This window comes from Ochotona princeps, chromosome 14 (assembly GCF_030435755.1).
Source record: "Ochotona princeps isolate mOchPri1 chromosome 14, mOchPri1.hap1, whole genome shotgun sequence".
Taxonomy (NCBI): Eukaryota; Metazoa; Chordata; class Mammalia; order Lagomorpha; family Ochotonidae; genus Ochotona; species Ochotona princeps.
In genome coordinates this window covers 63,002,459-63,019,432 of record NC_080845.1, presented here as the reverse complement: position 1 = coordinate 63,019,432, position 16,974 = coordinate 63,002,459, and the positions used below count along the sequence as shown (strand labels likewise).

The window sequence follows — 16,974 nt, the reverse complement described above, 5'->3', positions numbered from 1 at the left end:
TTTAAAGATAAAACCTGCAATCTGAGAAAACACCCCGAATGAAAAGCACATGTGACATTACTGAAGAAAAATGCAATTTTAAAAAAGTTTTCAAAGCTACAAAAATAGACAAACCCATACTTAAGCAGGATTTCAACACCCTTGTCTCAAACAATTGATTTTATAAAGAATAGATTGATTGCAAATTAGAATGAGATATTATTACATGACTAGTAGATTGGCTAAATCTAGAGTACTGACAACACCAGATGCTCCAAGAATGTGGAGCAACAGGAACTCTCACTGATAATTGACAGAAATGTAAAAAGGTTTAGCCACATGGAAGAAGGATTGACAGTCTCTGCAAATTTTGGTGGGGAGGAGGAGTCTCTGCAAAATTAAACATATTCCTTGTTTTTAAAGATCTGTGTATTTTTATTGGAAAAGCAGATTTACAGAGAGAAGGAATAACAGAGAGAAAGATCTTTCATCCACTGATTCACTCCCCAAGTAGCCACAGCGACCAGAGCTTCTTCCAGGACTCCCAACGCAGGTGCAAGGTCCCAACACTTGGGCCATCCTCTATTGTTTTCTCAGCCACAAGTAGGGAGCTGGATGGGAAGTGGAGCAGCTGGGATACGAATCGGCACCCATATTGTATTCCAACACATATAAGGCAAGGATTTAGCCACTAGGCTCTTGCACAGGTCCAAAATTAAACATACTCTTACCGTACAACTTAGCAGTCATGCTTCCTTAGTATTTAAATTGAGACTCTGTACACAGATGCTTAGGGCCACAACTTAGAAGCTTGTGAGAGAAACCTTTTGAAGATGAACAGATATATAAACTGGCTTATTCAGACCACAGAATGTTTTCCAGTTATTTAAAAAGAAAAGTTAGTAAGCCATGAAAAGACATGGAAAAACACTTAAATGTAGGTTGCTAAGTACATTTTTTTTAAAGATTTATTTATTTTATTACAAAGTCAGATATACAGAGAGGAGGAGAGACAGAGAGGAAGATCTTCCGTCCTATGATTCACTCCCCAAGTGACCGCAATGGCCGGTGCTGCGCCGATCCGAAGTCGGAACTTGGAACCTCTTCCAGGTCTCCCACGCGGGTACAGGGTCCCAAGGCCTTGGGCCATCCTCGATTGCCTTCCCAGGCCACAAGCAGGGAGCTGGATGGGAAGTGGAGTTGCCGGGACTAGAACCTGTGCCCATATGGGATCCTGGTGCATTCAAGGCGAGGACTTTAGCTGCTAGGCCACGCTGCCGGGCCCTACTAAGTACATTTTAAACTTAACTTCACATCAGAAGCCAACATAAAAGATCTGCCTACTATATCATAAGTTCTGTGATGTTCTGGAAAAGGTAGAACTATAGAGATAGTAAGAAGGAGAGAATGATGAGTAAATGGCGCACAGGACTATCAAGACAGTGAAACTGTTAAACACTGTACTGGGAGGGAGGGTCATGACATTGAACACGATGGACTTTGATGATCGTGTGTCAGTACAGGTTCACCAAGTGTCACAGGTGTACCTTTCTTTGGGGAATATTTGATAGTAGGAGAGAGATAATATGGGAACTCTCTGTACTGTCCATTTAGTTTGGCCATAAGCCAAAAATTCCTCAAAATATAAAATATGAAAAGCAGGCAGAACATCAACAAAGATTTAGACGATTTTCACAAAGCCATGTACTTATGTACCGTAACTGACTTATAGAATATTACTCCACAGCAGCAGAATACAGCCGTGCCCTCCACCCCATCCAAGGTTTCTACAGTTTCAGTACCATATGGCCAGCTGTAGTCTGAAAATATTACATGGAACATTCTAGAACCAGACATTGGTAAGTTTTAAATTGTACATGATTCTGAGTAGCAAAATGAAGTCTCATGCTGACCTCTCTTTTGCCTGAGATGTGAGCCGTGCCTCTGTCCAATGCAGACATGTTTGTCCCACTACCTGCCACTCAGTCACCAGGAGCTATGTGGGTTATCACATCAGCTCTACTGGTGTCACAAGTCCTCTAGTAGTACCACAGGGTTTGTGTCCCCATGATCTTTTTTTTTTTAAAAGATTTATTTTATTTTTATTACAAAGTCGGATATACAGAGAGAGGAGAGACAGAGAGGAAGATCTTCCGTCCGATGATTCACTCCCCAAGTGAGCCGCAACGGGCCAATGCGTGCCAATCCGATGCCGGGAACCAGGAACCTCTTCCGGGTCTCCCACACAGGTGCATTGTCCCAAAGCTTTGGGCCGTCCTCAACTGCTTTCCCAGGCCACAAGCAGGGAGCTGGATGGGAAGTGGAGCTGCCGGGATTAGAACCGGCGCCCATATGGGATCCCGGCGAGGACTTTAGCCGCTAGGCCACGCCGCCGGGCCCTCCCCGTGATCTTTATACTGTTCACAACACCCATGTCATTGACCTCATTGAGTCTTCTGCAGTCATCACATCATCTCACATCTTCACAAGGGGAAATGCAGAAGAGAAACTTGTGCTGACAAAGACCACATTCACATAACTTTTTGGTATATTGTTCTATAGAGCTTATACTGTTTGGTTTGTTAATTGTTCTTAATCTCTTACTCTGTTTAATTTGTATATTAAGCTTTCTCATGCATGTGTATTATAGGAATAAATAACAGAGCTGGGGTACTATCAACAGTTACAGAAAACCCACTGGGAGTGTTGGGACATGTTTTCCCCTAAGAAAAGGGGCGACTTCACACATTCTTTTCAAGTACACATGGTACATTTACCAAAACATTACATACTCTAGGTACTAACACAAATCCCAGTAATTTTCCTGAGATTCAAAGCATACAGTGTGTTCCTTAACCACAGTAGAATTAAGCAAATAATAAGTACCAGAAAGCTGTTATGAAAATCTCCAAATATTTGGAAACTAAACACTTTGGAGCAAAGAAAAAATTCAAAAGGGAAACTCAGAAGATATTTTGAGTGACAAAACATAAAAATCTGTGAAATGCAGGTAGAATATTAAACAAGAAAATTATAGTGTTAAATGATCTCAGGATTATCTTAAGAAATATAAAATAGGAGCATTTTAATCCCAAAATGAGTAAAAATGGGAAAATTGAAGAGCAGAAATCAATGAATTAGAAAACAGAGAAAAATAAAATGAGTGAAGCTAACAGATGTTTCTTTGTCAAATCCTCTCATCAAAATTATTACGAAACAGACAAGATACACATTGTATCAGGAATAGGAAATTTTACAGATACTAACCCAATGACAGGAGACTATTGTGAATAATTTTATAATTAAATTCAGCAACTTAGATGAAATGGACAGAATCATTAGGAAGAAGCCAAATACCAAGAATCTCTCTATAGGATATAAAGAATTTCGATAGCTCGTAAAAATTAGAGAAACCGAATTTTAGTAAAAAACCTCTTACAAGGAAAATCCTAAGCCTGCATGTCTTCACTGGTGAATTCCAACCTATATAAGGAAGAAATAATAATGCCAGTTCCACACAAGCGTCAAAAATTTTGAAAAAAAAAAAAATCCCAGTTGATGACTGTAAGATAATCTGTACCCTGATGTCAAAAGCAGATACCCTTAACACTCAAAAGCTACAAACATGAGCATGGATGCAGATCTTCACAAATAATATCCAAGCATAACAGTATTGAGAAAATCAATTATGTGACCCGGCGTGATAGCCTCATAGCTAAGTCTTCACCTTGCGTACTCCTTGTGAGAGTGGGTTTGTGTCCCGGCTGCTCCACTTCCCCTGTAGCTCCCTGCCTGTGACCTGGGAAAGCTTCAGAGGACAGGCCACAGCCTTGGGACCCTGCACTCATGTGGGAGACCTGGAAGAAGCTCCTGGCTCCTGGCTTCAGATCGGTGCAGCTCTGGCCATTGTGCCACTTAGGGATGGATAATCTTTCTGTAGCTCCTTCTCTTGGTATATCTGCCTTTACAATAAAATAAATAAACCTTTTTTTAAAAAAGCTTCTATTTAAAAAAGTAAGTATGAACAGATATGTTCATAAATCATTCTCTATAATACATTATATTATTAGACAAAAAAACTATCTCAGTAGCTGTAGAGAAATAATTGAAAAAATCCAATATCCACTTCTGATAAACATGCTGACTGAACTAAAAATAAAATTGGATTTCCCTAGTGATAATTGCCATTTATGAAAAACTTATAGCTAAGTCATACTTAATAAAGAAATTGAATGTTCTCCCAGTGAGTGCAGGAATATTGTGAGGATGTGGAACATGATCTAGTTACATGACAAATGTGTTTTCTCTTTCTGTAAAATTTAAAGAATTTAAATTGTTGTAAATCAGCACTTTGTAGAAATTGTATCCAGTTTTTTTTTTTTTTAAAGTCAGCTATACAGAGAGGAGGAGAGACAGAGAGGAAGATCTTCCGTCTACTGATTCACTCCCCCAAATGGCTGCAATGGCCGGTGCTGTGCCAACCCGAAGCCAATAGCCAGGAGCCTCTTCCAGGTCTCCCATGCGGGTGCAGAGTCCCAAGGCTTTGGGCCGTCCTCGAGTGCTTTCCCAGGCCACAAGCAGGGAGCTTCATGGAAAGCAGGGTTGCCAGGATTAGATCTAGCGCCCATATGGAATCCCATCATGCTCAAGGCAAGGATTTTAGCCACTAGGCTATCATGCCAGGTCCTAGCAGGTTTGGGGTTTTTTATTGGTTTGTTTGTTTGAGTTTTTTTTTTTTTTTTTGTAAAATTTATAAGTTGATTCTCAAATTTACATGCAAATGTAGAGTCTAAAATAGTCAAAGCCACTTTGAAAAAAAAAAAGACCTATTTTGGACAACTAACGCCACTGACTTGTTTAAAAAAAATTTTTCCTGCTTGTTTAAAAAGCAGAATCATAGAGAGGGAGAGAGAAAGAGCTCTTCCCTCTGCTGGCTGACTTCCCAAAGGGCTGGAGCAGTTAGGTCTACACCAGACCAAAGCCAGGAGCCAGGAACTCCATCCCGGTGCCCCATGGGTGGCAGAGACCCAAGTGCTGGGCCATCGTTCACTGCCTTCCTAGGCACCTTAACAAGGAGCCGTCTGAGAAGTGGAGCAGCTAAAACCGAGAACAGCACTACACAACACTAACACTGTCAGCATCACCTTGCAGTGAGATAACCCACTGAGCCGCAACACCAGCCACCAGCCCCGCATTACCTGATTTCAGTGCTTAGCATAAAGCCACAAGAATAAAGAGAATTTGTTAAGACAGACAAAAACTTCATCAAATAAAATGTAATTGAGTATAAGAGCAGTCAAAGTTTTTATATCAGAGGCCAGAGAATGAATATATGGGCTTTGCTGGTTATTGCTGTACTGTCATAAGCACAGAGTGTCCACAGGCAGCAAGCGAATCGGAGCGCAGTCATATTCATGTAGCACTTTGTTTAAAACAGGGTGTGCCCTAGGGAGCCCCACAGTTTTCCAGCCTTTCTGTATATATCAACCTGCCATCTATTTTATCTCCACTCAGCGTCAACTTACGGGCATAGAGACACTTATGCCAGTTTGTGTATGTGTGTGTGAGAAAGTCCAGTTAGTCTGCACCGGATTTTCATTCCATGAGTTACGTAACAAACAACTGGATGGTGAATGTTTCATTTCTTCCTGATTTTTTGCTGTTAAAAGTACTCTTATATATGTTCAGGAAATATTCTTGCATGTTTATAAATAATAATGAATGGTCTTCATTTATATTTTTGGTTGATTTGTGAATGTAGTTGAATATTTCTAAGTAAGCTTGCTCACATTAATGTGAGATTTTATTGTACATCCATATACATTTTAAAAGTATCACGTCTCATGTTTTTTTTGTGTGAAGTAGGTCCTGTCTGTGTATCACTTGCCATAAATCTACTTTGTCTAAATTAATGTAGTCACTTTGTTTTAGTTAATGTTTGCTTACTGTATTTTTGTGTCATTTTACTTTCAGCCAATCTGTATTCTTACATTTTATGTACTTTTAATTAGCATATTTTTATCATTTTTGTTTTATAAGATTTATTCTTTTTTTATTTCTTAATTGGAAAATCAGATTGAGAAAGATCTTCCATCCACTGATTTACTCCCCAAGTGGCCACAACAGCTGGAGCTAAGCTGGTGTGAAGCCAGGAGCCAGGAGCTTCCCCTCCAGGTCTCCCACATGGGATTAGGGTCCCAAGGGCGTTGGGCCATCCTCAGCTGCTCTCCCAGACCACAAGGAGGGAGCTGGATGGGAAGTGGAGCAGCTGGGACATGAACAGGTGCCCATATGGGATCCTGGGTGTGGAAGGCAAGGATTTAGTCACTAGGCTACCACACTGGGCCATGTGATGGGTATTTTTTAAATACATATTGATAATCTTTGTCCCAACGGTAAAGTTTAATGTTCTCATATGTGATGTACTGTTTGATATATATATATATATATATATATATATATATATATATATATATATATATGTACAAATCTACTTTCTGACTGTTGACTCTCTTGTCCTGTGTTCCTTTTTTCTATTTTCTGGCTTTTATTTTAATGGATAATTGGATTTTTGTTATTTCGCTAGTTATTTGCTATTCCTTTCCTTGGTAACACACGATGTCTAAGATAATTTTATAAAGTCTATCATAGGGGTAAGGAACAGGCTTTCAACCCAGTGGTTAAGACGTGTGGAATGCTCACATCTTGTATAAGTGCCTGGATCAAGTCTGGGCTCCTTGGCTTCCAACAGCCTCCCGCCCACCTTGGGAGGCTGCAGAGGATGGTTCAGGTCCCTCAGTCTTTGCCACTTACAGGATAGACCTGAATGGAGTTCTGGGTCCCTGACTTGTGACCTTTGAGACGTGAAACACTGGGTGGAAGATCTCCCTCTCCCCGCCCTGTTTTCCCTCCTCTCCTTCCATTTTTTTCTCCTCTCCCCATACCTTGCTTAGCTTTCAAATACAATTAAATGTAAATAAACAGTTGCTTCTACCTAATAGATACCATTAACAGCTTATCCCACTATGACAACCAAATGTGTTGACATACACTGCCAAATGTAACCTGCTCCCACTTGATTTTCCTACACATTGATTAGCAAAAGTTCGGGATATGTTTCTTCTCATTCCTTCGTATATCATCAGTCCTGAGCGTCAAAGAACACCTTTTAGTCATTCCTTTTGTATATGCAGTTTTCTTTTTATCTGAAAATTTTTGTATATAACCTTCATTCTGAAAGGATGTATTTCTGGATTGTGAACTAAAGGTTGAGAAATATTTTTCAGCGTTTTGAAAATGATATTCCTATGCTTTCCTGTTTCTAATGATTTTACTGAAAAGTCTCTAAATTTCATTACTTCTTCAAATGTAATTTTTTACAAGCTTTTATTTGCTTAAAAGTCAAGAGAGAGACAGGGAGAGACATGAACACTTCCATCCGCTGGTTCACACCCCAAATGGCTATGTTAGCCAGGGCTGGGTCAGGCCAGAGCCAGGAACTTCCTCCCACATTGGTGTCAGGAATCCAAGTACTCAAGCCGTCCTTCACTGCTTTTTCTAGGCCATTATGAGGGGTCCGGGTAAGAAATGTGGCAGCTAGGACACAAACCAGCCACTGATATGGGATGCTGGCAGCATAGGCGATAACTTTGCTTGCTACGCCACAACACTGGATCCACTTTTATTTTCCCGACTGCTTTTCATATGTTTTCTTTTCTTCCTTCTTTTTTTTTTTTCCTTTTTTTGAAGTTATCAAGGTTTTGTTTAAACACAAATAAAATGTGAACACAAGCTGTGTATTCATTTCCTGCACTGTACAGCCTGGCATTGGGGTTGGCGACTCTGACTGCCACCTGGACTGCTCTTTCCACGATGGCTTTGAGGTTCTTGGAGGAGACCTTGTGAGCCGTCTCCACACATTAAACTTTGTTGCACATCAGCAGCACTGCCTGCTTTTCAATGTTGTGGACCAGGAGCTTGCCGGAGCCACTGGACCGTCTGCTTCCTGTTCGCGTTGCTCCCGTAGCCGATGCTGGGTATTCAGGGCTGGCCCTTGAGCCTCCTTTGTACCCTGTTGTCATTACCTCTGGGTTTCCTCCACTCACGCTTCATTTTGACATATCAGTTGGACTGGTGCCAGAAGAACTTTTCGGTCCTGTTTTTGACGATCTTGGGTTTCTCCAGGGATCTGAATGTGGCCACAATGCCAAGTAAAAGACTCTCCCATCCAGAGATAGCACCAAAGCAGAGAAAACTCAGATGTTTTCGCTTTGGTTTCTAGCTGTTTCACCCTGGCGTATAGGTATGGTTCGCTTGCTTTTCCGCTTTCAGCGTTCATAGCACTTCTTGAATAGCACTTCTTGGATTGTTGTTCATCATCTTTTCCCCCGGTGCTTTCTCCCTTCCCTGCCTTCTCTTCAGAGCTACAGGTAGACAACCTCCTTGTTTTATGGCCTAGATTCACTTTCCCCCCTCCTGTTTCTCACGGCTCCTCTGGCTAGTTCCAGCTCCTTCATAAGCGCCCCAGATGTGCTAATCTGCATTCATATCCACTCATAGAGTCCTAGTAATATGGGCGCAGGTTCCGGTCCCAGCTGCCCCACTTCCCATCCAGCTCCCTGCTTCTGACCTGGGAAAGCAGTCGAGGACGGTCTAAAACCTTGGGATCCTGAGCCCGCGTGGGACACCCAGAAGAAGCTCCGGGATCCTGGCTTCAGATCAGCGCAGCACCGGCCACTGTGGTAAATTGGAGAGTGCACCAGCGGACAGAAGATCTTTCTCTTTGCCTCTCCTTCTCTCTGTAAAATCTGACTTCCCAATGAAAAATAAGTAGTAAGTCTTAAAAGACATCATGCATGGTCTTCCTTGTTTTTGTATTGTATTTTACGTCTTCAAGTTTTCAGTAATTGTTTTTAAAGATATTAATGATATTTTAGAGATGACATTTTTATTTGTTTATAGTCAACAGTTTAGTGCTACTATAGTTCAACAAATATAAGGTGAAAAAAAACGCATCATCTAGGAAGAAAATACTCAAGGGCTATAAACAATCATCAAATGAAAAGCTGCTCAACTTCACTCATGTAAAGGAAATGTTAAACTGATCATACAATTACTGCAACTATAGTAGAATTGTTTTAGAGAAAGTTGTATTTTGACAAAATACAATTGGCAGTGCTTAAATTTTTTTTTTAAAGATTTATTCATTTTTATTACAGCCAGATATACACAGAGGAGGAGAGACAGAGAGGAAGATCTTCCGTCCGATGATTCACTCCCCAAGTGAGCCGCAACGGGCCGATGCGCGCCGATCCCATGCCGGGAACCTGGAACCTCTTCCGGGTCTCCCACGCGGGTGCAGTGTCCCAAAGCATTGGGCCGTCCTCAACTGCTTTCCCAGGCCACAAGCAGGGAGCTGGATGGGAAGTGGAGCTGCCGGGATTAGAACCGGCACCCATATGGGATCCCGGGGCTTTCAAGGCGAGGACTTTTAGCCGCTAGACCACGCCGCCGGGCCCAGTGCTTAAATTTTTAATCTTTACTTTTTCAAACACATTAGTAGCTTCTGCTCTAACATCTGTATCTGACTACTAGTTCTTCTGGATTTGTAAATTTGTTTTCTTCTATTTCTTTTGGTCTTTGGCCTTTCCATCTCTTTGGATTTGCCCAGTCCCTCTTGACTGTGGTATATCTTGTAGATGAAAACTTATTAAAGTACTATGAAGCTTAGAATGATGTATTCCGTACACAAGGAGAATTTCCCTGCTTTGGGCATGTATTTGAGCACACTACAGTGATGTATTGAGTGATTTGAGCTAAGCTCCATTATAGCCATGTGATAATTGCACAAAAACCTATTGATTTTCCCTAGAATCACTTTTCTTAAAGATCTATTTATTTATTTTAAAAGTCAGTGTTATAGAGAGGAAACACAGAGAAAGAGATCTTCCATCCACTTGTTTCTCTCCCCATATAGCCTCAGTCACCAAACTGCCAGGTTAAGCCGGGAGCCTAGAGTTTCATCCAGGTCTCCCACATAGGTACAAGTTTCCAAGCATCCTGGCGATTCTCTACTGCTTTCCCAGTGCGTTAGCAGGGAGCTGGCTCAGAAGTGAAGCAGCTGAGACTAGAATTGGCATCCAAATGGGAATTGCAGGCATCACAAGTGCTGGCTTAACGTGCTGCGCCACAGCATCGGCTCCTGGCCCTACTGCTTGATTTTTATTTCTCTGCTGCCTTGTACCCACAAGTGCCTCCCCATGAAATGATATTCCAAGTGTCTGTCCCAAATGGTATCCCTGTTGTTTTCCCAACTTCCCTAGTATTCTTCAGAGGTCAAGGAGTCTGACTTGCCTCGCTGGCCATCATCACAAGACACTCTTTCAGACTTGCTTATTCCTTGTAGAAGTATATTATCTCTCAATATATTGTCACAGGCTGTGAACTCTTGTAATTCCTTATTTTTCTTCTTAAGATTTACTACTTTATTTGAAATTCAGAGTTTAGAGAAAGGGGGAGGGCCCGGCGGCATGGCCTAGCGGCTAAAGTCCTTGCCTTGAAAGCCCCGGGATCCCATATGGGCGCCGGTTCTAATCCCGGCAGCTCCACTTCCCATCCAGCTCCCTGCTTGTGGCCTGGGAAAGCAGTCAAGGACGGCCCAAAGCTTTGGGACCCTGCACCCGCGTGGGAGACCCGGAAGAGGTTCCTGGTCCCGACATCGGATTGGCGCGCACCGGCCCATTGTGGCTCACTTGGGGAGTGAAACATCGGATGGAAGATCTTCCTCTCTGTCTCTCCTCCTCTGTATATATCCGGCTTTCCAATAATAATAATAATAATAATGAAAAATCTTAGAGAAAGGGGGAGAGACAGAGATCTTCCGTCTGTTGGTTCACTCCCCAGATGGCTACAACAGCTGGGATGGACCAAGGCAAAGTCAGGAGGCTCCTCCAGCTCTCCCACATCACTGGCAGAGGCCCAGACGGGAGCTAGCTGCCTGAGTTTCCCAGACCATCAGTAGGAAGCTAGATTGGACGTGAAGCAGCCAAACAGCACCCAAGTACAGAATGCTGGCTTCACAGGCAGCAGTTCTGCCTACTGTACCACAGTGCTGGTTCCAATCTCGTATGTCCGAAAATGCTGGTTAGTTAACAGAATTAGAGTTTCAAAATCATTTTCCTCTAACATTTGACAAGGTGGTGATCCATATTCTTACATTTAGTGTTGCTGATGAGAAGTTTGACTTGAACTAATTCTCATTTCTGGTGTTTCCTATTGCAGTTTTTCTTTAAAATTTTCAATATATCTCTGATTTTCAGAAGTTTTACCACAGTGTTTCTGCAGAAAGGCAGCAGTGGGTAGTGGTTGTTGAATTTGCTCTAAAGATCTCTTCAACCAAAACCTATTTTCCCCTACAGACTGATCTCAGCTTTCCCCTATACCTTTTCTTTCTTTCTTTCTTTTTTTATTACAAAATCAGACATACTGAGAGGAGGAGAGAGAGAGAGAAAAATCTTCCATCCGATGATTCACTCCCCAAGTGAGCCACAACGGGCCGGTGCTGTGCTGATACAAAGCCAGGAACCAGGAACTTCTTCTGGGTCTCCCACGCGGGTGCAGGGTCCCAAGGCTTTGGGCCGTCCTCAACTGCTTTCCCAGGCCACAAGCAGGGAGCTGGATGGGAAGTGGAGCTGCCGGGATTAGAACCGGCGCCCATATGGGATCCCGGGGCGTTCAAGGTGAGGACTTTAGCCACTAGGCCACACCGCCAGGCCCTCCTCTGTACCTTTTCAAGACTACATTCTTGTTCTTTCAACTCCTTCCACATTCTGTCTACCTGTTCAGGGATCCTGCAGATTCCATCCTACCCCGAAGCCGCCGTTATCACCAAGTGCAGCCACAAGTGTGTACTTGGAACAGATCTTCTTGTGAGAGGAAGGAGGGCGGAAGTGGGCTCCACATGTCCTCAGATCTCAGCAGTTCTGTTCACAGCTCCATCTGCCATTATTGCCTTCCTCTGGTCAGGTTTCATGCGGTTGATGTTGCAGATTGCCACCAGCTCACCTTAGCTTGGCACCTCACTGCTGTGTGTCAACCTCAGCATCACACTAGTGGTCCATGTATGCATCCATGGATCACACTCAGAACAGTCACTGGACGGCGTTGAAGTCAAATGGTATTTGAATAAGGTTCTGTGATCCACATGTAGTTTTGTTTCAGAAAAGCTAGCATGCAAAATGTATAGGAGCGAATCCATTAACTCATTAGCAACTCAATCACACAAGTCAAGTGTGTAGAGCAAGCACAGTTGGAAAGGAATGGCGCTAGCTACAAGGAGGTGGGGGAACAGTGTGAAAACGGAGTTGTTGACAGGGCGGAGCTGGAGTTTGCCAAGAATCACGAGAAGGGAATCCTGCTGGATAAGCACTTGAATGTTCTGGCCTGTGCTGCAGTCAGCGCAGGAACCAACGGCCTGAGAAGGTCTCCCCTGAGGGTCCCAGGACCTGGTGACCCTGGGCCTTCTTGTGAGCACCACCTGCTGCCACCTCCTGAGCAAGTCTTGGCAGAGTCTGCCCCCCACACACACACACCCTCCCACTGCTACCATCTCTCTTCATCTCTCCCTCTGCCAAAACAAAACTGACTCACTTTTACTCATCCAGAAATCTATATAAATATGGGCAGTATTTATAATACTAACGTAATTTTGAGAAAAAAATCATTATCCAAATAGTCTTATTCATATCCTTAAATATATTTTATCAAATGACCTCTCAATGCTGATTTTATAATTGGTGCTTAGGCCTTTGTTATTTTCAGTGATTTGTACAATTTGTACAATTATCTGCCTTTAATATTTTAATAAGTTTTATATAATGAAGCAAATATGCCTCTAAAGGTAAAATTTTGTGACACTTTAATCACATCATTTTTATCAAGCACACTTTTTTCTGCCTAGTATTTATTGCATTAATCCCAACAGTAATCATTTGTAAGCCTTGATTAACTTATTAATTTCCTTCATTTAATTTTTTCCATCAACTTCTTAATGTAAACTTTTAAAAATACTCAGAAGTCCCCATTCCACTGAACATGCTCACATTGAAAAACATTTTAAACTAGTCATCCATATTTCTTTAGGACTTAAAAATTGATAAAAATGAAAATTTCAAGCCTGTTTGTACTTCTGTTGACCAAATAATTCTATCTAAACATACAGAAAGAACTTAATCCTAATGCTGTAAAGTTTCAAATTTCTGGGAAACAGTCATTCTGAAATACAAGTAAACAGAATAATACGTACTTTGAACTCTTAAAATATATTAAAGAGCTAATTTTCTTAAGGGTTAAACATGTTTGCAACATAAAATAACCAAATACTAAAACCACCCCGCATGCTTTAATTAAAACTTAAAATTTAAAACTTGTTTACCTGGAAATCTAAACTAAGGAGGCTTTTCTTGGTGTCATTTAAGTCTCCAGCTGAAAATGAAACAAAAATCAGAGCTTTCTTTCTAAACAAAGAAAGAGCGGAAGGGAAAATTGAAAAATGTTTGCTGACTCCTTAGTAAAATCTAAAATAGCGCTTCCCTTGGGATAGATGCCTTTTGGTTCTTTGTGGGGAAAATTAGCCAAGAAAGTAACTGGGGAAAAATGGTTACCAAGGGAATTTTTTTTTTTTAAATCACAGGAAAAGTGGAAAACAGCAGTAGAAGGGGAGGAGTGTCTCAAGGCAGGAGCATTTCCTTTATAAGCAGACGAGGCTGAGTTGGAAGCACAAAAATGAGCTTGAATACATCTGTGGTTTTATAGACTGTTGGCGTTCAAATGTTAAAATGCACACCAGCCTGCCTGATGTTGCTGGAGCTTTATCAGCAGTGGGAATGATAATCTCACTGAGCTAAAAGCTATGCCTGTCGGGGATTCCTTTTAGATTGGGCTGATGTTATGTACCTCTGATCCTCTCTACCCACCGACTCTAGCCTCATACTCATAATGTTGTTAAAAGTCAATGAATGGGGGCCCGGCGGCATGGCCTAGTGGCTAAAGTCCTCACCTTGAAAGCCCCGGGATCCCATATGGGCGCCGGTTCTAATCCTGGCAGCTCCACTTCCCATCCAGCTCCCTGCTTGTGGCCTGGGAAAGCAGTCGAGGACGGCCCAATGCCTTGGGACCCTGCACCCGCGTGGGAGACCCAGAAGAGGTTCCTGGTTCCTGGCATGGGATTGGCACGCACCGGCCCGTTGTGGCTCACTTGGGGAGTGAATCATCGGATGGAAGATCTTCCTCTCTGTCTCTCCTCCTCTCTGTGTATCCGGCTTTCCAATAATAATAAATCTTTTAAAAAAAAAAAAGTCAATGAATGCCATTGGAAATTATGCTACTTTTTAAAAGACATTTATTTTTATTGGAAAGGCAGCTTTAGAAAAATGAGAGGTTAGGGCCTTGGGATCCGGGGGCAACTGCCGCTCCTCACAGTGTGGCGGCTGTGGGGGGTGCCCGTGCCGGGTCGGACCCAATGCTGGGGGCTCACGCCAAAGACACTGCCGCAAGGCAGTGAACGAGTCCTCGGCCTCATCCAGGACCCAAGAGAGCTCATTCCTTGGGTAAGTGCACCATGAGGGAACTTGGGAACTGGCTTAAAATTCCTAGCTCCACCCAGCTGCTAATATCTGGCAGCTAGGTGAGTTTGGGAGGGGTTCGGGCCTTGGGATCCAGGGGCAACTGCCGCTCCTCACAGTGTGGCGGCTGTGGGGGGTGCCCCTGCTGGGTCGGACCCAATGCTGGGGGCTCACGCCAAAGACACTGCCACAAGGCAGTGAACAAGTCCTCGGCTTCATCCATGGCTGCCAGTGCACCATGTGGTGCCAGGCTTTGCCTGCTGGCCGCCCGGCCGGGAAGCTCTGGGGTAATGGATGTCCGAATTGCTGCTTAGATAGCTCTAGGGTGACCCCACTGTTTCTGGGTTCTGAGTCAATCCTAAAGATTCCCAACGCCAGTGGCTCTTCTTTTGGAGAACTTCTAATCACTCAGTAATGCTGAGCTTTGAACACCTATAATGCAGAAGATAACCCCCAGATTGTCTAGCAGGATATTTTTTTGCCTGACATGATGTTGGTTCAGGAGACTGGTCACATTAGGCAGGTCCATAATTTTAACTAGCACTCTAGAACCTTATCCTGGGGTGGACTCTGTGCAGGATGTGTGGGCCACACCCTGTAGAAAGTTTGGCCCCACTGGTAAACCTAAATTTTAGGTGGTTATGGACTAAGCTAGGTGTGACCAAGGAGCCTGCCATCAATCACAGGTAAAGGGATCCAACATAGACTGGACTGGGCAAGGCAGCAGCACCCAAATGTGCATCCTGAATAGGTTGTGGGGTGGGCCGGGCTGCAACATTCACCAGCTCATACAAGGCCAAATGGGAGGCCAGAGTACACCGGGTACTGGCCTAAAAACCAATGGCATGTATGTAAACTGGGTTTGGGAGTGGATCAAGTGGAGGTACTTGGGAAGCTCCCCTAGCGAGTCATAGCTCTCGCTGGTGAACACGCTGTCCAGATCTGGCGGTCGGACAAGCAGGGCATAGTAGCTCCAAAATGTGTAAATTGGTCATGGAACGTAATGTACTGGGCAGGACTGAGCAAACCTTTGTTTACAAGCAAAACTAGAAACCAGCATGGAACACAGGTCATACCGAGCTAGGCTCTTGCACCTACTGGTCCTCAGAGCAACCATGGGCAGGTGCATGATTTACAGCTAGGAACAAGCCCAATCGGGGAGGTAACGGGACACCCTAACTAGGTTGAGGTTCCCACAAAGGGGCGTATGTGCTAGATTTGGGGCTGCGTTTTATCTAGGAAACAGTTGCAGTCACCCGAGGCACTAGTGTGGGCTGGGATTGGATGCACCAGGCCAGTTCAGACCCCAACACCATCTGGTGTCATGGAGAACCAGGGGGTAGATGTGGGACTGACTAGGCTGGGTCTCAACCCCCTACTGAGCCATGCGTGAGCTGTATGTGGGTATGGACGAGCCATGGCCGGGCTGAAACATCCAACAAGAACCAGAATGGGGTGAAAGCCAGCCAGGAAAAGCCACTGTCCCTGCTAGGACAGGACGTGAACTGAGTTGGGTTGGCTCAAGGACCCCCTGGCATGCGCAAAACCTGCCATTGGGAGGGGTTCTGATGGAGGAGCCTGGGCAACTCCTCTGGCAGGACACAGTCCCTGCAGGTAAGCGCAAGAAGCATGATAGGAAACAGTCCAGAATAGGCCATGGAAAGTTTCCCACTGGCACACATTCAGCATGGGTCAGGAGCAGACCAGGCTGAATTAGTCCATATCACCCACTGGCAAATCCGATCACCAGATCAGAGTGTGGGATGAGCCAGGTTTGGTCACGACAAAACCAGTACACATTATGGAATGCCAGGGCGTGGTTGCCTGTACTGCATATGAATGCAGCACCCAACCAGCACACGTGAGATCCAGGAAGGAAGGGAGGGGCAGAACTGGCGGGGGGGATTAAGGGGCTGGTTCCCTCGCCAGACAGCTACTCCCACTGGAGAGCGTGGGCTGGGATAGAGACAGACCAGACTATGCAAGGCTACATCACCTGTGCGCTGCATGTGGAATAGATCAGGGAAAAGCCAGGCTGGGCTGATTATTCCTGCTGGTGCAAGCATTAATTAGAGTGGGTGAGGGATGTTTGGGCATAGCCACAGAAGCTGGCACTGAGGACTAATTCTGTCAAGTCAAATCACAGAACCACCCGAAGAGTGCATCAACCGGGACAGAGAGACCTGGGAGGGAAAAAGTGGGTTCCCCCTTCTTGGGTCACTAGTCCCGTGGGAGGGCATGAAAACTAGGACGGGGGCTGGGATGGCTAGATAGAGAGGCACTTAACAACACCCGTGAGGGCTGGATGGTTGAGTTGGTTAGATAGAACTAAGCTTTAATACCCATTGACAAGTGCCAGAGCCAAATGGGATGG

The 16,974-nt window shown here is 43.9% G+C and overlaps 2 protein-coding genes and 1 pseudogene across 3 annotated transcripts in view; 1 reads left to right on the top strand and 2 right to left on the bottom strand.

Moving 5' to 3' along the window:
• Positions 1 to 13,584, bottom strand: part of ECM2 (extracellular matrix protein 2) — a 40,759-nt gene extending 27,175 nt beyond the window's left edge. For both annotated transcript variants that reach the window (XM_058672951.1, XM_058672952.1), the window contains exon 1: positions 13,412 to 13,584. The gene's annotated coding sequence lies outside the window, so the exon portion shown is untranslated. The remainder of the gene's footprint in view (positions 1 to 13,411) is intronic.
• Positions 1 to 16,974, top strand: part of CENPP (centromere protein P) — a 246,272-nt gene that overhangs the window by 182,431 nt on the left and 46,867 nt on the right. The window lies entirely within an intron of this gene.
• On the bottom strand, positions 7,680 to 11,806 carry LOC118759911 (large ribosomal subunit protein eL32-like; annotated as a pseudogene).